Raw genomic sequence first — 6,000 nt, forward strand, 5'->3', positions numbered from 1 at the left:
GAAGAAGAGGCATGTGATCTCCGCTGAGTCAAATTCAGTTTTGAGAACTGCAAAAGTAAACCAAGCATCTGTGATAATATCTTCTAGGCAGAGAAACTGCCCAATAATCTTACAAAAACCTCTGGAAGAGCATGACATTGTGAATGGATTCATGGAATTTATTTACCAAAAAAATTAAACATATACAGCCTTATTCTACATAATTATAAAACTAATGTTTATTTCATGATGAAATAACCTTTGGATGGTAATATATTTTCCTTAAAAAGCATTTTATTTAAAAAAAATCCGATTTAAATTTAAAAAATCTGATTTAAATAAAAAAAAATTTTTTTTGATTTTTTTTTAAAAATCATTGATTTTTATCCACCCTGCATGCAGTGCAGACTAGATCTCTACTGATGAATGTTTGGTGTTCACTGTTCTGGGTACAGCCAATCAGACAGTGCCAATTCAACACACCTCAGATGCCATGCATATAAATCAGACTTAAAATGATCATAAACCCAAGTGCAGCGTAAGTAGAAACCTCCAGCCAGTGCCTGGTAACTTGCCTCCTCTTCCTCCATCTCTTTAATGCAGTCCAAGTCTGAGCTGCCATGCCTCTGCTCTGACCCAGCAAACTGCATCCAGCACTGATTTCTCACTCTCCTCTCTTGAATGTGGAGCGCTGGTAATGCAGGGGCAGGGAAGGAGGTTAGGTTGCAGTCAGCAAGAATTATTATTGGCTGAGGGAGATAACTGCATAGGGAGGAGGTTCCCATTCTTATGTACCGCTACCCTCTTGAGGGGTACTGTAAGACATGGGCCCCCAAAGGTTGCTCTGACCTTGCAAGCCACCCGACACCTCTGGCACCCTGGGTTTAGACATAATGCACACAGGAAACAGTTGCACAGACACTTAAATGCAGTAATGCAGTTGAGGTTTTACTAAGAAATATTCAGTCAGTAAATAACAGTTACAAGAATACCCCTTAGGTGTCAAACACCTTGCTGGAAATTGAAAATCGTGACCACAGGTGAACATGGAAGAGATAAACACAATAATTCAATCAGGGTTTCAAATATGGTCAGCAAGGGGGTCCTCTGACTTCAGGTAGGAAAGGGAAGAGGAAGACTTTATGATGTCAGCCTGCTTCCTGAGAATCCTGATGCCACAGGTCCTGAAAACAGCACACTCAATATAATAAATGTATGAGCTATGATAAAAAAAACTGTTTTAAATAAAGTCCCCCTTTAACATATGTACATGGATGAGTCCTGGGATTGAGGAGTATCAAGGAGAGTCCTTGTGGAAAGGATGTCCTGGGTCTTAAGCTAGCTCAATAAGTCCCAAAGGACTGCTGTGCAATGGCGACCAGCAATAATATTTATTTTATGTAGATGATTCCAGGTAAAGGTCTCAAACTTGTAAGCAGGTGCGAGGTATAAAAAGTGTCTGCAGGCAGTGTCCCTTAATGAGGAGTGTACAGTGTGGGCTTCAGCCTGCTCACTAATCCTGATAATGTCACGACTCAAGGGATCCTGGGTGTCCTGGAAGGCCCCCGCCAAATTCACTTCCAGTGTGGAACTCTCAGCCTAGCACCTAGTGACACAGGGATTCCGATGTGGATGGGTCGGTGACGATCCTCATGTCTCAGCTCATCACGTCTGCCAACAGGAAATTGCAGGCGGATGTTCTGGTGGATGGTCAATAGCTCACAAGCCAAAGACTTCCTCTCTGCTCAGACTGTGCGCCCTGCTCGGCACTCCACAGCAGCTGGGTCCCTGCTTGCAGCTTCAGCCCATAGTCCCAAGTGGAATAGTATTTTTCCGAGTCTGGCTTATATATCCTCCCCCAACATGCGCCTCTCCTCCTCCAGCCAGCTGGATCCTGTAGTTCCCAGTAGCATCAGTTCTTGGCAAGACCCTCCTATCCGGACTACATGTCCCACAACCCCCTGCTCCCCATGAGATCCTCCTCTTGCTCATTATCATTGAACATAATGTCACTATTACAACTGGACACTAGAGGGGGGGAAATTTTTCGACACAGTCATTATTATAGATGTCTGGCAGTGCTACAGATAGGTTGAATATCATTGGGCTATACTTATACTTTTTGTCTGGGGCAGTGAAGATTATTGTACGGCTGGCTGTTGAATCTGTATTATTTTCTGTAGTTTACTCTACTTTAGTCACATGCTGCCCAGGGCAGTTTTGACATTTTTCACTTTCATGTTAAAATCTGCCTTTTTTTTGCTTGAAAATTACTTAGAAAACCCAAACATTATATATTTTCTGAAAGCAGAGGCCCTGAAAAAAATGTTTTATGTCGCATAATCTTTGCGTAGAAAAAAATACACTTACACACATTTTAGTACACACAAACACAATATAATACCCAAATTTTGGTAAAATACAAAAGATGATGTTGCACCAAGTATATAGATAACAAACATGTCAAGATTTCAAATTTCGTACGCCTGTGAAATGGTGACAAAATACTGTACTTAAAATTGTCTAAAGGTGAAGAACCATTACAGGCACTAGAATTAATTTTTGTAGTGATACCTCACATATGTGGTGTTTACCCATGTGTGCGGGACCTACATTATTTACATTTTTAAGCTTTTTTCATTCAACTTTATTGCTATCATAAGGTTTTAACACAATTTCATGTGATAGCTTGGGCAGTGACAGATACTCTTTATTGAGAGATCAGGGGTAATACCCTCTTCTGCCCTCCAAGGTAGTCAATAAAACACAGATTGGTTTGATTGGCTGCTTCCCTGGTAAAGAAAGCACCAAAAACAAAAGTGACAAAATCCACATCACTTCCAGTTTCATTCGTCACAGAAGACATGGATGCTTACAGAGGTCCTAGGCTCCCCAATGGAATGGGAGAGCCCTAAAATGGCTGCGGAAGGGGGAGCTCTTCCAATCTCTGTTAAAGTGGTCAGGTGGCTGGATAGCCACCCTAAGCATTCAAACTGGAAATCAAGTTGTAAAAAAAGATACCAGGATCATGGCTGCAGCTTCAGCTTCTGTTTCCTGCCAGGGCCATAAATATGGCCTCTGGACTGGCAGCAGTTAGCAGACAAGAGAAAATAGACTATTTCTGTAAAATATGGATGGTTGGAAATCCTGCCTAGTGAAAACTCCACTGGGTCTAAAAGTATGTGATCAAAGAAAGAAATGTGCTATTTAAACATCCTATTATCTTGCTGGGTAAACAAAATATATGCAGAGTAATCTTCAGCTATAAGTAAATTGTCCTCTATATCAAATGGTCTCTTTGTCATATCCTAGCAAGACAGAAAAGTGTTAAAAGTATAACAAGTTAAACAATCCAAAAATCAATACTCTAATTTTCAGCATTGATTCCTTAGAAATCTTGGCCGCTGCAGCCTAAGAAGTGATAGAACTTGTGTGGCTTACAATTGTTTAAAATAGTCTTTATTATGTTGCAAACACCATGTTACACTTAATTTATTTGGCCACAGATTAAGAGTCATAGAACTGTGAGTTTTTTTGGCAGTTTAATACTTAAGTTTAAAGGTCAAAAAAGATTAGGCAGAAAAAAATGTTACTGAAAGTCCATTTGGTAAGTGCTAACCCAGTGAATCATGTTGCCATTAAATTAAATGTTCAGTGCCTGAAACATTCATTCTATTTGATGTATCTTAGAATTCTTTTGTTAGCTCTAACTTTAGAACAAGATTGTAGGAGGACCAGTGACATCCTGTAATTGCTTTGATGTGCCATCTTGACAGGTTTTGCTGTGACATTCTATATAGGCAATTTAATCTCATTTCAGTCCCAGCAGTTTCCTTCCTAAAGGAAAAAGGCATTATGTGTCTCTAAGTGACAAAGGAACTGTGCTCTGCTGTCCTGATGCATTTTGATTTACACTTTTTAAAAACCTCATTCTAGTTTTAAGAATGGAAAAAATATATAGTACTCTGTGAGGGGTACAATTTCATTTTTCATCTTCTAAAGAAATTGACTGAAAAAAGAAATGATGTGCAAAGTGATAAACCAAAAATGCCAAAGAAGATATTGGCTTTGATTTGATAAACCATAGTAACACACTCAGAGTGTTATCTCAGATGTTGTTTTACTTATCACAAGGACTGTTATAAAGTTTGGCTAAAAATACCACAATTTCTTTAAAAGTTTTGATACTGAAAGTTTTTTTTTTCTTTTAGGCCTCCTTTACATGGGAAGGAGGGGACAGTAAAACAGGTAGTTGAACCTACCTGCTGACCGCCAAGCTGCCAGGCTTTCTTCTGAACACTGGACATTCAGCTTGTTTAGCAGGAGCCAAACATCATACATAGTAGGGGTTTTCTCCCTCTACTATATATGACAGCTTTCTTCTGCTGTCAAGGTTGCTATAAAATGCAGGTACCGACACCTGCTGCATTCTTACCAACCAGTTAAATCATCCAACCCCATTTATTTACTGGCAAGGAATACCTGGCTTCCCAAAAAAAAGCAGTGTAGGGTTTCCCTTCATAAATAATACCAGGCCCTTTGGGGTTGGTATAAATTTAAAGGGGGACCCCACGAAAAAAAACAAAAAACTTTATCTAAGATAAGGGTCTGGTCTGGTTTGATAAAGGGAATCTCCTTCTGTTTGTTTACAAACAGAAGTAAAGCAGCCAAAGCTGTCAATTTAAACTGCATTTCTTTTTCTGACAATGTCGGTTTTGCGGCAGAAGGTTCTATACATCGTGCAGATGCGTCCCTTCACAGGCAGTTTAAGGGCATCCCACAGGCATGGCATTTAAAGGAATTTTGCATTTTTATTCTTTCACTTTAAACATTAAGCTGCTTGTGGGGGGAGCCAAATCACCCAGTGCACCCGCACCTTTCGCTCTCTTTACTGTGTACAAGTGCCTCCAGGACCCACAATACATACACCTGCTCAGGATGTGACATTTTGAAGGAGACACCACTTTGTAGTGTCCCATTCCACGAGGCCACCCATCTCCCAATATAATTGACTCTTCCATACCATGTGGCTAGGTCCCTAGGGTCTCCATTAGAGATGAGCGAAGAAATGAAAAATTCGATTCGACTGATTCGGCGAATTCGTGGACAATATTCGATTCGAGTTGAATAAATTCGCTGTGAATTTAACTTAAAAAAGGGTGTTTCTAGGCTTCAGAGAGACTTAATATTAGTGCAGAACACTGTACCTTTAATTTAAATGCCCTTGGAGTCTGCTGGGGAAGAGAAATAATACTGTCTGTCAGTATGACATGCAGATGAGTGCCGTCGATCTTAGAATCACTGCACACTTCACTCCTTTGGCCAGTCACGGGGCCAAAACCAGTGTTTGGAGCCACAGTGTGGCGGTGGAGGCAGCAGCAATGGGAGGCCATACAGCAACCTATGACAAAATGGAAACCAGCAGGAGCGTGAGGAGACCTGAAAGTGGCACATGGCAGAGTGGGAGCAATGGGAGGCGGTACAGGGACCCAGGTCACACTGTGGGCCCAGCAGCAGCGTGACCAGGCGGTACGGGGGCCCATGGCCGATATGGGGCTTGGTGGCACCTATGGAAGGCCTGTAATCTGCCAGCAACCTATGACAAAATGGACAACCGCAGGAGTGTGAGGAGATTTCAAAGTGGCACATGGCAGAGTGGAAGCAATGGGAGGCCGTACAGGGACCCAGGTCACACTGTGGGCTCAGCAGCAGCGTGACCAGGAGGTACGGGGGCCCATGGTCGATATGGGGCCTGGCGGCACCTATGGAAGGCCGCTAATCTGCCAGCAACCTATGACAAAATGGACAACCGCAGGAGTGTGAGGAGATTTCAAAGAGGTACATGGCAGAGTGGAAGCAATGGGAGGCCGTACAGGGACCCAGGTCACACTGTGGGACCAGCATCAGCGTGAACAGGCGGTACGGGGGCCCATGGCCGATTTGACCTCATTCATCCCATAGTCCTGCCGACTCACGAATAGCGTGGCCTCCTCAAAGGGCCTGAGCAAGCGCAGGTGTCAC

Source organism: Staurois parvus, unplaced genomic scaffold (assembly GCF_062004578.1).
Source record: "Staurois parvus isolate SC_StPar_1 unplaced genomic scaffold, SC_StPar_1.0 ptg000644l, whole genome shotgun sequence".
Taxonomy (NCBI): Eukaryota; Metazoa; Chordata; class Amphibia; order Anura; family Ranidae; genus Staurois; species Staurois parvus.